General features: G+C 42.5%; 1 protein-coding gene across 7 annotated transcripts in view; it reads right to left on the bottom strand.

The window, feature by feature from the left end:
* EPS8 (EGFR pathway substrate 8, signaling adaptor) overlaps positions 1-15,507 on the bottom strand; it is a 123,694-nt gene extending 108,187 nt beyond the window's left edge. For 2 of the 7 annotated variants that reach the window (XM_030263570.4, XM_072923812.1), the window contains exon 1: positions 13,412-13,614. The gene's annotated coding sequence lies outside the window, so the exon portion shown is untranslated. Of the gene's footprint in view, positions 1-12,699; positions 12,820-12,986; positions 13,109-13,411; positions 13,616-14,117; positions 14,582-14,629 lie in introns of those variants that run through there. The other 5 variants (XM_012569356.5, XM_002196896.6, XM_072923811.1 and 2 more) reach the window with 5 other exon arrangements.
* Between the last annotated feature and the right edge of the window lie 1,779 nt (positions 15,508-17,286).

Here is a 17,286-nt window from a genome sequence, read left to right as displayed (position 1 = left end):
GAACCAAGATAAAAGAAGAATCCCAAGGCTTTGCAAAAGAGGGATGTGGAAGCACTGATATTCTCCACTCCAGACTGTTTTGTACCACTGCCATAGGCTCACCAGATAGCATCACTGGGGACTGAATTATCAGGGGGTTTTGGGGTAGTAGTTTTGGCTTTCACTGTCTAGTACCTGGCAATGAGGTATATGGAAAGATAGAAAAACAAGCCCTCCATCCATGCAGCGGATGCTTTGAAAAACACTGGGGTCAAAAGGAAGAAAATTAGAGATGTTAACTTCATTTCCCATTTGGCTGTTAGTCTTTACAGGGGTAAGACTAGCTGAAGAACTGAGTGAAAACAAACCAAAGAGCCTCCTGTCCAGGAACCCTGGAAGATAGCCTAGTTCTCAACAGTCAGATCCTGAAGATTTTAGTGAAGATGAAGCGAGCCCCCCACAACACCATCCTGTTCATTTCCCAGTCCACAGCCCCAATTTCCTCATCTCCACTTCACTTGGCACTGCTGATACATCCACCTCCACAATTCCAGCACTCAGTTGTGTGACAGCTCGTTCCACAGCCTTGCAAGTGGCAGGAAATTGTGACAGATTTCAATAGAGAAGAGCTTGGGAAAGTTTACAGTAATCTTGCTCAGCTTTGTTTGAGGCAACACCAAGTAGTAAAACTGAGGATGAGCTGTCAAATCCAATTAATTAGAAATCCCAAAGAGCCAACCTTGCACACGGGAGATCTCAGCTATATGTAAAATTAACAGCCCCAAAAGAACGATGTAAGCTCTCAGGTTTACTTCAGTGAGATGCAGGAAGCAGCCAAAGGATGTTATCCATCATTAAACACTCACACCAATTCTGAATTTCCCCCTCTCATCTGAAACCTGAGAGAGTAAAATCAGAATCAGCCTAGATCAAACAGTGTAATGCAGCACTTTCTGTCTCTCTTCACTATACAGGCTAAAAACAGTAGCATTTTGAGATTTCTTTGTAGTACTACCCCAGTGACATACCAATGAGATAATGTAATTCCTGAGGACTGCAGAAGAAAATTAAGGAACATAAAGACAGACAAAAGAGACCATTAAGTTGGTTTAGATCCTCTCTCTCCCTCCTTTTCTTAAAAAAGTCCTCTCATCTCAGATAAACAGGATTTTTCTTAGTTTATTTGCTTTTATGTCTGGATTTAGACGTTGCCCAGCAGAGTCTTCATGAAAACATAATGCCTGTTTTAAATAGTACACACTTCAAATAAAAGATGTCTCACAGTAAGAGATGAGGACAGAAAAAAATAACAAGAATGGTGACAAATTCTTTTAAATTGTTTTCAAATGATCTGAGTTTCCTTTAAAAAAAACAAGCACACAAATTATCTTGGGGTTTGCTTTGCTTTTTTGTCGTGGGCTGTTGGTTTTTTATGATTTTTGAGCCTCAACCTCAAAATCATTAAACAGGCAGACAATTTGTTCTATTAATATCAGTGGAACAAACAAGTACTTAAAGACCAAGGTTCTGATGCTGCAGAAATCCTCTCACCCAAAGCTGAACAACTCATGAACATCACTACCAATCTTTAACTCTGGGCTGAAAAATGTCTTCAAACTCATAAAAGGTAAATTTTTGGCAATTTTGGGGCTTTTTTCCTGCTTTTTTTCTTTCTGTCAGAGCAACAGCTGAGTGTATTTCTAGGAGCTCTAGAGGGAATGTTTGTCCAGAGTGGAGAGTGCACACTTGGATTAAGACTACTAATCACATATGGTTTCTCATCAGTGAGTGCAGTATCACCATCCCACTACCTATTAAAAAAAAAAAAACAAAACAAAACAAAACCAAACAACTGTACCACAGAAATGACCCCAAGCTCCAGCTTTGCATCATTTCTAAGGTCAGTTGGTCCCTGAAGGCAATATGTTTATTGCAGGGCAGGAACAAGGGAATAACTGGAAGTCTCTGTTATTTTATGTCACTGTGGCAAGAACACTGCCTCAGAACATTTCCTCATTACTGGAAGCAAGAGTCTCATGCAGGGAGAGCATAAAGAGCAAAGTCATCTGTAAAATGACCACATTTTTTTACTTTACATCCTAAAGTCTTTGCAGTAAAGCTCTATAAGGCAGGTTCTGAAACCAAGGAGGACTCACAATGCTTGTGACACATTCCCACAGAAACACAATTTTTGGACTCCATTTACTAAATTGCCAGTAGTGACATCTGTAAATCTTGTGTGATAGAAGCCATGAGGAAGACATGACAATATTGAAAAAAATCTTACTGCTAGTGATGCCTTGTGAAGGCTGACCTAGAAGAGAGACTAGACAGACTTAAGGAATAAAGCAGGGATTTATTAAAAGGATCTCCTCTCCATGGATCCACCTTGGGCAGCACCAGAGCCCAGCCAGGGCTGCACCCAAGATGAACCAAAATGGTCCCAAAATGCACGAGCGCTCCCGGGGGCTCTCACTGGGATCAGTTCTGCTCCATTGGCACCTTGGAGTTCATTGTCCCATTCCAGCTTTAGCCCAGGCAGTCCCATCCTGCTTGTTTTTCTCTCTCCAGCCCACGTTGTTTGTGCTCCTGGGCCTGAGATTTGGATCATTTGTCCTTGGTCCCCAGCTAGAGAAGGAATTGCTTTCGTCTAGCCATTCTGTGAAGAGAGCTTAGAATCTCTTAATATGAAGCCCAGACCCGCACAGTAAAGCAGTACAGAATCTGAAAAATATAAAAACTAAATCCTGAGGCATCACTGGCACTACTGGAAATACTGGCACATCACACATCTGAACATCCCAGAGTCTGTACAACACAGTTCCATGCTCTAGGAGGAGGCAGGAAGGCCACAAATCTCTCAAAAACCAAAGTGAACCTATACAAAACATACCAAATATTCCCATGGATTCCCCACACAGGCTAACATGGCCTTAAACTCCTAAAAACTGCTGTGCAAACAAGTGCCTCAGTCTGCCACGTGAGCAAAAAGTGATTACACAGACAAGCACACAGTGGTTCACAAAGTGATGGGAGTTTACACAATTTATCCAGTGAAGCATGAAGGGCAGAAGTAGAAGCTCCAGGATCACCTGCTTTTAGCCTATGATGCTTTTGGGGAAAAGGTGTGTGTATCTAGAGGAAGAAACCTGGATTGCATCTGCTACGTGCCAAAGTAGAGATAGAGACATACATATATATATATATATATATATATATATATATATATATAGACACACAAAGTGTATATATATATATATATATATATATATATAAAGTATATATATATATAATATATACAACATATATATACAAAGTATATATTATGTATACATGCAAAGTATATATATATATATAAAGTATATATATTTATGCATATGCATAAATTCATATATATATATATACATAAACAACATTATCAAGAGGTTTGCACCACGTTCTGGCATTCACATGGTTCCCACACAAAGAACCACTAAAAATTCACTAATGCACTCGGTGAAAAATGCCAGTGTTTGCCAGGGGCAGGTAGTTTAAATTACTGTGTATATCTTCTTCTGAGAGGAAAGCCAAGGAAACTTGATTAATATTTTTCTAGCAGAAATAGAAGGGCAGAAACTCTCCTTCTTCATATACTCTGGAGGTCAAACTAGATGATGTAATGATCTCTTGTGGTTTAAAACAGGTTTTATAGATTATCTGACTTAAAAATAGACACAATGTTTAAATAATAACATTCTCCTGAAATTGAGTGCCTGGTACAAGCCTCCAGTAACTGGCTAAGATCTGGAGGGACTATGAGCGTACAAAGGTTTGTAATAAACCAAAGGGAAAATCCTAGGTAGATATTCCAAAATTGAATACTAGTGACTCTCTCCACCTGAAAAGCAAGTGATATATGCCACCTTCTGCACAGCCTGCTTTAGCTAGTGCAGATTTCCATCAAATCGTGCAGATGCAGGGTGTGTCTGTAATGCAGAGCCATACCCAAGTTTGGGCAATGCCACAGCAGCAAGGACCTCCTCCTCAGCCAGGAGACACAAAAACCACCGTGTCCCATGCAATTGGAGGCTCTTTCTGGCTCAGTGGAATTGTTCCTTGTCACCTACATTCCTGTTAAACTTGCCACAAGCACAACAACCCAACTCAACAAACCTCTCACCGACTTGCATGACCTGCCTGGGAGTCCACTGGGTATCACTTTATTCCACGAGCCACTAAGTACATGAACAATGAGAATCAGATTACTTTGCTCATGGGTTTTGACAACAGCAATTTCATTCTATTTATTATGATAATTCATAAAGCACCACCAAATGCAGTGCAGAATCTCTTATGAAAATAATTACAGCCTAGTAATGCAGGATCTCGTTGAAGCACACCATTAATTCCTTGACAGTTAGGGAACAAGCCAAAGACTTTGTGCAAATGAAGGATTAGCAAGGTCTCAACACACACATTTCCTTGCACTTAAAATGTGCAAGGAGCAGACCTTATTAAATCAGCATTTCATATGATGCTTTAAAATGATAGCCCCTGAGGCAGATTTTTTTGTACTTCAAAAGACAGTTATCATACAGTCTATGTTACAGTCTGGGGTAACAGAAAAACAAATTCCTATCTAATTGTTCTACCACTGTATACAGGGAGCATAAAATACTTGCTCTTTCTCACAGCTGTCAAAAATCCCCAGACTTTTACTCACAATGAGGTGTCACCAGTCTCTCACAAAGAGAGAGCAGCTCTAATACAATGCCATGAATTGTCTTCCACTTGGCTACTGAAAATATTTTGAGCAGTAACCTTTTCTGAACCTACCATTCAGCATTTGGGTTGTCTCCATATGTGCCTCAGGGCTATATTGCCTGCCTCTGTGTTTAAAGCACTTTTATTTCTCTGCAGAACAACTTTGTGGTTGTACATTTTATGGAAGTTTTTAAAGTAAGATTTGCCTAAAACTGAAAAAAAAAGGGGGGCTGCAGACTTTTCTTCTCAGTATTTAATAATGTTCAAAGTTGTCTGAAAATTTGCTTACCTATAATCATAAAGGACTGAGTAAGTCCCCTGCTTTGCATCTTCTCTGTTCTCAAAGTCCTTGCAGTATGAAATCATGACACCCATGATCCACATTTGTGTGAGCCCTCTAACACCTTAACTAACTCAGGTCTTCATAGCTAGAACTGGTCCAGAAGCTGTTGGCAAACATCCCTTACAACTAAAACCAGCATTTTATTAAATATTAAAATATTATTAGAGACAGATTACTTGCTATAGATTGTTTGACAGCCCAACTTAATAAATTAGAACCCCCTAAAGCCCACCAGAAATACCTGCCAACGTTCAAACCAAGACCTCATAACAAACAATTAAGAATGCTGAAAGAACTCACAGAAGATGTTGCATTCTTCCAAGCTTTTCCATCTTATCTCAAATGTTTACAGTAAAAAAGAACAGAGGTGTTTTCTTCAAACCACAGTTTTTATCAATCCTCTCCAATATTCAAGCAGTACAATATTCTTCTTTTAATGCAACCAAGTAACTCTCTCTGAACCTCAGGAAAAGTTAGCAAAATAATTGTTCCTCCTCACTGCTCCTTTGTTATTACTTCATTTTTTCCACACTCTTATTACTTCAGGCAAAAATAACTTAGAGATATTATCATCAATTTACCAAAACAGAATTCCCCTGAATTCATTTTCTTTTAAGTTAGACTTTTACAATTTAATTGTACATTAGAGCTAAATCTAATGATTTTCACCCTGGCTGAAACTGATTGGCTCACTAAGTCTACAGCTTAATTTTTCCCCCTCTCTCATTTTGCTAACTAGAAGAGAAATGAATCTACCTTCAAGCCTGTTGGAATCAATCTTCTTTTCTCTTTCTCACAATTTATAAGCCAGAGGCTTGAAAAGTGTTCATATCCGCTTTTAACAAGCTGGTTATGTGAGATAAGCACAAGAACATTAATAAAAATAACTCAGCTTTAAGTCATGAATGTTTTACAAAAGTAGACCTTAAAAAAAATTAATTGTAAAGGCTAATTGTGATTTATACCATGTTACTTTTCCTATACTACCCATTATCAATCATCTCTAAAAGATCTCTTCTTTTACATGCCAGAGTCACAAATGCAAATGCTGCCAGCTCATTCCTAATCAGGGAGACACTGCACAGCACAGACAACCCCAGTTAGTCCTGAGACCTCTAAACATACTGCAGAACAGGGTTTATTCTTTTCCAGTTATAGACTTCTACTTTTTTATTATAATTATTTAATATTTTTAAGTCCTTCACAAATGTTTCAGAGCTGTCCCATAGACTCTATTTCAGTATGGTCTACACCACCATTTTCTCCCCAACCTCAATGTCTCCTGAGTTCACAAAAACTGTATTTAGGCAACAGCAATACCGCCACCAGCACTGAAACTTTTGTTACTTCAATTACAACAAAGCAGCTGGTGGTAATAATAACACTACTTAGCATTTATATGATGCTTTATATCTTCAAAAGCCTGTATAAATATTTGTTAATTAAGCCTCACAAAACTCCTGAGAATCAAATATGGTTTTTGTTTATAAATAGGAAAATTGAGACAGAAACAAAAAATCTGTTTCCAAAATTGAGATTTTTAGATTATTTTTTTAAAAAAGGGAATGGAGATGTCTGGACAATCACTTTCAGAGTTATAAAAGGGCAGCTTAAAATACTCAAAGAACATAAACTCTCATGCTGTAAGCATCCACCCCCTCCAAAAAAAAAATAAAAATCAGAGTTGTCCCTGGGAAGACACAGCTCCTTGCTGCCAGCTGCCCTAAGCCACTTGCATGTCAACATCCAGCTCTCATATAAAAAGTGAGAAAATCTGTAAATTCTAAGTAGAAAAGAACTCGTTCCACCACGTATTGAAGGCACTTCCGAGAATATCTGACAGTCATATTCAGTAACATTCTTTAGTGAAGAAGCTTTTTTTGATGTGTATTAGACACCTCACTCACATAGGGAAAACAAATGCCTACACACACTCTAACACCTCCCAGTAAAGTCCTGAGTTCTAGAAATGCATGAGGAGAGCTTAAAATCACTGCCTTGACAAAGTACACAGCATTGTAGGGAAGACATGACAACCCACAAAGACTTGACTATCCTTATAATTTCCCATACCACATTTCCCACTGAGAACAGTGGATCTGAAATGCTTTAGAGAAGCCATTGGAATAAAGGACACAAAAGGGGAGAAAGAATTGGGGTTTGAGTATGCAAAAACTTTACTGCAAGAAGTGTCACGAAGCTGAACGCGGAGCGCTATGTGCCATCAAAAGAGTGATATAAAACAAAAAGAGTAGGGAAAATATGGGTTAAATAAAGAAACAGAATAGGGAAAAAAAATAAACAGGAGACTAAAGACTCAACAGTAGTATGGACCAGAATATGGATGATGGTGGAGAAACATGGCTGAGGCAGGTGGAGAAGGAAGGAAACCCTGAAGAGTTCACTCAGGGGCCAGGCTGAGCAGGGAGAGGCGAGCCCGAGCTGGGGACAAGGCTCTCAGTGTAGCAGCCCTTTAGCAGCCAGGGGAAGGGACACTGTGCCTGTTTCTTGGCAGAGGCAGGACATTTGTCACCCAGGGGTGACTTACCTAAGAGACACCAAGGTACAAAGTCCAGATTCCTTGTGCTGTCCTGCCCTCTCCATGAGAGATAGCACCAAGAGGCTAATTACCAGTTAGCCCAGATTTATTAGCCTTAACGAAGTTTGCTGCTAAAACAGAAACAAATCCCATCTTCTAGCTCCCAGCCCTCTGCCCTGGACAAGACTTTATCCCTGAACACAGGAAGAGAAGGAAACGAAAGTTGAAACATTACACTAAGGATTGTGAGAGCACAGGAAGAATTGCAAAGCAATAAATAATGCTGGAAGTGGAGCAAAGAATAAATAATTCCACTTTGGGAAAAGTGAGTCTGAGATTGAAGGGAAAGAAGAAAACACATGTATTTCATATGCAGCCTGTTCTGAATGTGAAACACAGATGTATATTTTTATCTCCAGCTGAAGCAGTACAATGCACTCATTGCCGTCTCAAAACATGTTGTGCAAAGCTGAAAATTACTTTAGAGGCACAAGTATAAATGGTTGACTTTTCCACGCCATTTTTTAAATGGCACAGAAGATCATCAAGCTAAATTTTATTGCCACATGATACCACAGACTCCTCATGATGTAACTCAATTTCCTTGCATTATCCTTGCCAGATCATTGAGTTCTCCATGTGTCCGAGTGCATAAGACAACGTACAAAATTAATGTCTCACTCTTTCTACAAAGGTCTCACATTCACATGCTCTGAGTAATAGAACAGCTCATTCAAAAATATTTTTATGATGCATACTGGGATTCTCACAGGCATTGAACTTTAAAGCAAATCCCTGCATTAACCAGACACCTAAAACCCAGAAACAACAAGTAGGAAAAAAAAGCTTTCTTCAGGCTAATTACTTCAAATTATATTTTACACTGGAAACAAAGAGATCTTTGTCTCAGGAAATAGAGAAGACTACACCTCAGACACAAATAAACAAATAAAAAGATCAGTGGCCTCGGAAGAAGGAAGAGTACATTAGAAGGAAGAGCAAAGTCCTCAGTTTTCATGAAAGGAGTATTTCAGAGCGATGAATTAAGCTCTCTCAACCACCCCAGAATGAAAGAATGTGCTCATTAACCAAAGTTCACATTTCAGGTGGAAGACAATTCACTGGGACCTTGAAAAGAACTAAACACAGCAACATCAAAGTCTACCTAAAGGCAAAACATTGACAAAATTGGGATGATCTTCTATCTCACCAGGTATCTGCAAGTATTGAAGAACAAATGGACTTCTGTGAGCTCAGGTATTTCTCATGTGTTTTATTTAGAACAAGTTTGATGCAGCTGTTTTTGGGGAGGGGGTGTTTAAAACCATTTCCTAATGGGTGTGTGCTTATGTAATGGACAACAAGCAGGTGCTGCTAACACCTCACTTTCAGCTCCTCTATGCACTTGAGACAATTCTGGAGGGGGAGGAGAAGGGAGAACTGATGGGAGAAGCAACAATACTAGTGCCTGATTTTCTATTTTTTCAAGTCTTTAAAAATGCTTTTACATGTAGGAGCAGAAATCAAAGTAATAAATACAAATCTGCCAGGAGTCACTTCTTTATTTTCCAGTTACAAACATTGCTGAGCTACAGACAATAAGAGAAACTCTTGCAGCACATTTAGTCTGAAGCATCCAGCAGCTACAGCAAACTCCAGCCCCAAGAACCAGCTCAGGCAGTTACACAATTAACTCAGCTGAATGCAGCTCCCCTGCACTCATGGAAAGCTTGAAAGGAATCAAGTGTTCCCTTATCTTCAGGGGTAATCTATAAAATCCAGAAAATCCATTAACTGTAACATGTTGGATTATTAAAAGACAAATCCTCTCTCTCATGTAAAACCAATGCATTCTTGAAAAGGAAAAGAAAACAAAACAAAAAAAAAAAAAAACCCAAAAAAACCCACAACAAAATAAAATCAATAATGGAACAAAACAACAAAAAGACCAAAAAGCCCCAAACAACCATAGTATCTGTATGAAACCTTTTTTAAATTACTGGGCATCCATAACACCTACCTTCACTCAACAGATACTGTTCGTTAAATTATGAATTTTTACTAATTATTCTGTTGAAACACTCTAAGTTTTCACAGTATTCCAGGAGAATGATTTAATGATTTTTGTGTTTATATTGATGGTTTTGCTATTATTTTTTCTTCTGTAGCTTTAAAGACAACCTAACAATCTCCGTGGTTGGTCAAAGCCAGGACATGAGTGAGGCTTTGCGAACAAAGACAAGTAGAATCCCCTGTCACACCACCACAGTAATGAAGATGCCTATCATGCATGAGAAAACTACACAACAGAAAATCCCACAGAAATGGACAACTTCATGGAAAATACTAACTCTGCACTTTTGAGGCTAGAGACTTTGTTCAGGATGCAGAAGGTTGCTGAAGTCCATTCATCAAAAGACAAAGGTAATAAATGCAAAGAAAGTAATTTGTAATTTGCTATTTCCATGTCAGATCTTAACCCTGTGGAGATTCACAGCATGCCTGTCTTTAATTACTGAGACAGTGGCATGGAGAGGGGAGAAAAGAAAGGACTGCAAGCGTTCAATGAGTAGCAATTCAAGGCCCTGAGTTGGCTAATATTTAAAAATGTTACTAAAACTGATGTTACAATCAAAGGCATGTGTTAGTGATGGCAGGCTCACGGCGACAGCTCAAAATGAAACAGATCTTAAAAAACTAATGCTAACAACATTTCCATTTGTGATTCATTTTTTATCCCCCAGTGTCAATGACACAAAATTAGGAGGGGAAAAAAAAAGAGTCCCTCCTCACAAAACAGATGTGGAGGTTGCTTCTTCCCACACCATCATGGTATTTCTGAGAAGGCTGTGACTCTCCCAGTGTCAATAGCTGTAAAAGACACCTTGTTTTAACAATCCCCTTCAGCGACTGCAGAGCATTGTTTTATAAATAGTTTTGCAAATGTTTTCTACACACACCCAAAACAGCCTCAGTGACTTAGGTGAAACTTTCAATGACTTTATGCCTAAATTCCTCTATGGGCACAGCAGGAGAAACTCCACGGTGGCTCAGGACTGCGCTAACAGCTGAAGTTCATGGCAAAACAAAGTTCAGATGACAGCCATCATCTAACTTGGAATTCAGGGTAGAAAACTGAAAATCCTAGGTATCAGAGTTAAATCAGAAAAAAAAAAAGCTGTACAAAACAGAATGTCATTGTTTCGGATGAATAAATTGGCAGAGAGCAATTTAAGAAAAAATGGCACCAGTTACAGCCCCTCCCCAAAAGCAGGAATTCCAGTTTCTTCTGGTTTGAAGCGCTTAGTAATGGAAAAACTAGAGAACTAGTACTAAATACAGGAAATGAGCCCCTTATATACCGAATTTTCACATCAAAAAATATACTTTGAATGGAGATACAAGGATCAGGCCATGCACGCTGTATGTACTGTAAGCAACAACTCCAAGGTGTTAAATGTCTTTTCTTCCTGGCCACCAGCCCCACAGCAGAGAGAGGAGACTGGAGGGATCACAGACCAAAGGGCTTCCTTTTTCTGTCTGGCATAGCCAAAAGATGTCTTTGAAAAAATCTTGTGCATTGAGCAGTCATTCACTGTATGAGAAGAGATGCAGGAACTGTAACCAGCAATGTAAGAGCAACAAGTGGTAGACACTGAAACCAAAGTTAAGAAGTGCTTTATTGGCACAACCATTGTCACGTGGACTTCAGGTCTTCTTTTATCAGCCCACAATAACTGAAGAGTTCTTTCTTATTTTATCTATTTTGACTCTTGGTGCTTCAATTATTTGACTTCAGATGTTAGCTTTTAATAAGCTGTCACCCACAGGGGAAAAAATGCAGTAGTTAATGTGACTGATTCACCATTTACAGCTGGACTATAGATAGAAAAAAAAAATCTACTCTATTTCAAGAATTTAGTTGTCACCAAGTGGAAAACTGCAGTACTTTTTCCATCTGTGCATTTCACAGCAAAAGTAAGTAACTTCAGATTAATCTTGCCCTCTCCATTACTGCTGTATATAACTAGAACCTAATCATTACTGGGTGTTGCTGCTGGTGGGGTGTCACCTCCCTCCAAATAAATCTAATGGGACGTTTTGTCTGCTTTCAACCTCACAGAATCACTCAGAAAGAAGCATTCAGAGCTAGGAGAAGGCAAAACTCCACACCATGAGTGTGTGACAGCACAAGCCAGCTGGAGAACTCAAGTCCAAAGCCACTTCCATTTCCTTTGGCTGCCCAGTAAAAGCAAGCAGCAGCCACAGCCTGCTCCCCTGGAGCCTTGAGCACAGTATCGCCTTACCTGAGTGCTAATAATGCTACACTCCCTGTGAACTGTGAATCAGGAGGAGATATGGGGCGTCTCCCTTACACCTTGGAAACTCTGCAAGCTCTTTGCAGTCCCCACCGCCCGCTGGCTGAGAGGGAATCACCAACTCACTGCAAGCCTGGCCCAGGAGAGGTTTCTTCTCCTCAGAGGGCAGGAGCAGCGTTTCCATGGGTATTCCAGGGAAAGGAGACCGGCCACACGACGCTGACTAAGTATTTCCAGTTGCTAACAACAAAAAATGGTCATTTTTATGTTCTCCCATGCAAGCAACTTTTGTAGCTGACATATAGACATTGCACAATCACAAACGAGAAGGAAGACAGTCCATAGGAAGGGAGGAGGACACATTTTTCATGATGAAGGAGAGAAGTAATTAAAATATAATCCCTGCTGTGAACGCATGCGAGATCCGTAATTTGGTTAATATTTCAGCAGACACGATGAGAGGAGCAACACTTTTACCTTCAGTACTTCACCTCAAGTAAACAAAGCAGACTCCACCAAAGGTCACAGCACTCTGGAGGGTACGAGATTCACAAGGCAAGGCAAAGCACAGTTTCTGAGTGGGAGGATTGGTTCTCAAACAACATCCTTGAGAAAAACCTGTTCCACCCTTTCTTCTGTTGCCTGCTACCAGCTAGCTTGAAACTACGCTTTAGTGGAAGCTGCAACATCTCGCTTTTCGTGGATACAATGCAGCCCTACTGAGGTCACGGTGGGGGGCAGGAGCACCTTAAATTATTCCTCAAAACGCAACTAACCTGTTTCCAAGGTGTGCCCAGGTCACTCGCACGCTGGCAATGTGTAAGGGAGTGAGTGTCATGGCGATGAGAGGGGCAGAAGGAGCAAAGACACCAGGGAAAGTTACCGGAGAGAATGAAAGGGCTGAGCAGCGGGGGACATGAAAGACAGCAGGGGAGAGCCCCAAACAAACGCGGGCATTCAACAGGATTATCCCACCCCAAAGCTGCTCAGCTGCAGAGATGGAAAAGCCAGCTGAACCAGCGAGGGGAAAAACTAGCTCAGTAAGGACTGAAAGACGAGTCACCTGGCAGAAGGTGAGGCAGGAGGAGGAGGAGGGCAGCGGCAGGGATGGTGCCTTCCGCGGGCTCCGGCGGGGATGCCCAGCCCGCCGCCCCCGCTGCGAGCCCGGCAGGCGAGGTGCGGCCGTACCGCAGCGGCAGGAGGAGAGCACGGCACAGCACACCTGCACGGACACACACACACACACACACACACACACGGAGGGCTTGCTGGGTGTACAGCCAGGCGGGGGAAAAGCTACAGCAGCCACCACCGTCCCCGCAGAGCTCGAGAAGGACTTCTCAGTCCTCCGTCCGAGCGCCCACGGGAGCGGGGAGCGGCCGGGGCAGCGCCCCGCGATCAGCCCTGCGGCGGCTGCCCCGGCGGCTTTTGGGGTGGCGGAACAACCCGCCGTGGGGGGAATCCCATCCCGCCCCGCCAGCCCCTTACCTTGCCCCGAGTCCTCCTCCCGGGCCGGGGGCGGCGGTGGCCGCGGGGCTCCGGGCAGGGCCGGGCGCGGGGCTCGGCTCCGCGCCGCCAACAAAGTGCGGGAGCGGGGCGGGCAGCGGAGCAGCCGCGCCGAGCGGAGCCGAGCGGAGCCGAGCTCCCTCTGCCGGGAGCCCGCCCAGCCCCGGCCCCAGCCCCAGCACCGGCCCCGGCCCCAGCCCCAGCCCCAGCCCCAGGCCGGGGCGGGCCGCGGAGGGGCAGCGCGGAGCTCCCGCGCCGGCGGAGGGGCAGCGCGGAGCTCCCGCGCCGGCGGAGGGGCAGCGCGGAGCTCCCGCGCCGGCGGAGGGGCAGCGCGGAGCTCCCGCGCCGGCGGAGGGGCAGCGCGGAGCTCCCGCGCCGGCGGAGGGGCAGCGCGGAGCTCCGCGTCGGCGGAGGGGCAGCGCGGAGCTCCCGGGCCCGCGGAGAGGCAGCGCGGAGCTCCCGGGCCCGCGGAGAGGCAGCGCGGAGCTCCGCGTCGGCGGAGCGGCCGCCCGGCGCCCCGCGGGCTCTGCCCAACTCCCTCCTCCCGTCCCTGCACCGCTCACGCCATGCAAAGGCGCTGAGAGCAGCGCTCCGGAGCCGGGCTGAAACGTGGGAGTTTAAAGTCATCATAAAAAAAAAAACCCAACCAAACAAAAAAATTAAATACAAGGCCACACATAAAACATACCACGACTCCAAAGCAACATCCTTCCACGAAGATGTAGGTGTAGCTAAAGCACCTTTGGTCTACGAGAATAAAAGTCTCCCGTCTTCGCTTGTAATGCTGGATGAAATCTCCCAGCTGTTTATGTTGTTTCCATCTGGCACCGATTCCTCCCCGCTCTGACAACTTACACGTGGCTTTCGCTCCGCGCGGGGGAACGGTCCCTACCGGCTGCGTGCAGGTAGCCAAAGTCCTCAGCTACACTGTTAGCACAGTCAAGATTGCTATAGTGAGCCACTTCCTCTCCTAAAACCCGGCTGTTCCACGAGAATCTGTTTTCACTGATTTCTCTTTCAAATAAGATTTTGCCTTATGTGACTCCAGAAAAAAGCTACAAAGCATAAATCTTTTGACCGTATCAGGCATATGAAAATAACCTCTATTCAGGTGGTGTATAGGAGAACTAATCTGATTTTTGAGGTTCTGTTCCTGATTTTTGATAGGATTCAATTGCCAATCCAGAAAGAATTACACACCTGCTAATTATGTTCCCGAGGCTCCTTCCAGGCTTCACCAAGATCCCTTAGGAAGATGAGAAATCTGGACCAAACAGCTAATTCCACCGAGCCCCGGTTATCAAAACGGAGCAACAGGTCCTTTCTGCTACAAAGTTTCTGTGATTCCAGGCCCTCTCCAAGAAACCTGCGGAGGAAAAGTATAAACTAACCAAAGAGCAGCTGCTTGCTGAAATTTCCACTCAGTTCCAAGAAATGAAACTTGGCAGGTCCTTGCTTTTTATAACTCTCCGTGACTCATTTGCAGAAGCAGGTGAAGTCAGAGCCATCACTGCCAGAGTCCTGCCCCTGACGGCTTCTTCAGGAAGAACATGGATTTTCCCGATTTTGAAAAAATAATAAAAAAAAAAAAGTGGACAGGATGATATTGCTCAGCTACTGCTCGCTGAATCTCAAGTGGTGCTATTCCATCCTTGAGCTGGTGCTTGCCAGCAAACCTTCCCGAAGGAAGGTCTGAACTCTACAGAGGGAGTGATTTTGCCAGGCTCTGGCAGGTTAAGGCTGAAGGCAGGAGCAGCAGGCAGGCGTGAAGCTCTCTGTGGGCTCCTGAGAACCAGGCAGGAGAGAGTAACCTGAGCCTGCAGATCAGGCTGGCAGAGGTGGGGCCTCTCTCCACAATTGCTTAGGAGTTCACCTTAACCCTGCTTAAAAGGAAAAAAAGAGAGAGAGAGAATGAAAAGCAGTTCAGCCAACTTCCCCTTCCTGGCTCAGAGCTGGCAGAGCCCCTTGTCGTGCTGCATCTTCTACCAGTTCTGCCTTTGCTATTTTTCTGGTCCAGAAAGTCCTCCACAAAACAGGATAGCGCAAAAAAGTGTGAAATAAATCCACTTCTGTCTACCCAAACAAGCATTGAAATGTGCAGATACCATATGCTTCCCTAGTTTGCTTCCAAGAAACCTTCAAATCTTAAAGAATCTGATTATGGAGAGGCTACCTAGGTAATTCCTGTGAATGAAGCTTACAAGAACACGCTCCCTAGTAAATAATAACAGTAATTGATACTTAAAAGTGCTTGCCCCATGAGAGGTAGAAAGAAATACGAGATATTCTCTTAAAGAAAGGGTTGGGGATGGCTTCAGTCCTTGGCAGCGATACACAGTGCCTCTCTTCCCCCTTTTTCCTGGACAGAAGCCCAAGCCCACCCCCTGCTCCAATTCCCCTTAACAAAGGACAGAACACAAATGCAGAAGACCATTGTGGGCTGATAATTTTGTTTGGTTTCACTTGGAAAGAAAACATTTTAAAGGAACAGAGACAATAAAGAGGAAAGAAAGTGGGATGTGAGAATGAGGGAAAAGAAACCAGAAAGATAAATGGGAGAAAGATCTGGGGAAGAATAAATTCTATTTCTGTTCTCCATGACTTTTCTTTGAGATGTGTACAGTAAAAGGATTCATTTTGTGTGGTATTAGCTGCAGCAAGCCCAGAAATTGAAGGTTAGATGCTGATATTGGAGTTTCCACTCTCATTGAAAACAGAACCACTGTATCCACAGAGTTTTCTGAAGAAAAATATACAAAGCAAGCCTGAGTCTTCTAATGATTGTAAGGCACGTGCAGCTTAGTGAGAAACAGCAGAATTGTTCCTGATTTAGGTCATAAAAGTTAAAGATAAACCCAGTAGAATCAACAGGACAGAGAGAGACAAAAGAGACTGGCTTTTGGTCCATGCTACTCCATTCTTTATGCTATGAAAAATAAAAACAAAAAAAAAATTTGCAAGTACAGAAAATATCTGATTGCTGCTTTAAAAAAGATATTTATTTGCTGCTTAAAAATTATAGAATATATTTTGCATCATGGCTAAACATGGTACTATCTACAAAACTATGCAGGTAAGAGGATTTGAAGAACAACCATAGAGGTTCTTCTAGTCCCAAAGTAATTTGTAGTTTGTCTGGGAACTTCTTTTGGGTAGGTCTGGTTTTAAAGTATTCTGCTTAAATATGTTATCCTTTGTGCCATAAATATATATGTACATATATTTAGACCATTTACAGAAGACACTAAGTGAATGTGATTAATGGTTCTAAATTCAGATTTACTGTTTATCTATGAATAATATAATGACCTCAAAATTTGTGAGTTCTAAACAAGTTCAGGACATTCTATACACTTCTACATTAACTAAGAAGCTGGGGTCTGCTACCCAAAAAATTACCTTTGGAAAAACCTTCTACTGTGTTTAAGTTTGATCCCCCTGCCCAGAAGAAGAAAAAAAAAAAAAAAAAAAAAGAGTATAAAAGGATTATAAAAAGACCTCTCCTCATTAGTTGATTCCTTTATTGAAAAGATTGTGATTAGTTGATTAATATGATATTACAGAAACTATTTGCAGTTTCTTTAATCACCTTTCTAAGGAAGGTTGGTTCAGGCAAACAAAGTAAAGCAAAGCAGAGAGCTACCCACAATCCAAATGTGAAAAAGAAGGCAGATTTCAGATTTCAGTGTGTCTGAAATCCTCACAGAAACTGAACTCCAGACTCAGTTCTGAACCAGAGGGAAAATGTCTGGACTGCTCCTGGCCAACTCATACAGTCTATCCCAGCTACAGAGCTAAAGCAGCACAAAAAATTCCCAGAAGTCTCATTTCCATGCAAGAAATGACTCTTGAGAAGA

Source organism: Taeniopygia guttata, chromosome 1A (genome assembly GCF_048771995.1).
Source record: "Taeniopygia guttata chromosome 1A, bTaeGut7.mat, whole genome shotgun sequence".
NCBI lineage: Eukaryota > Metazoa > Chordata > Aves > Passeriformes > Estrildidae > Taeniopygia > Taeniopygia guttata.
This window is presented reverse-complemented; position numbering and strand designations above follow the sequence as displayed.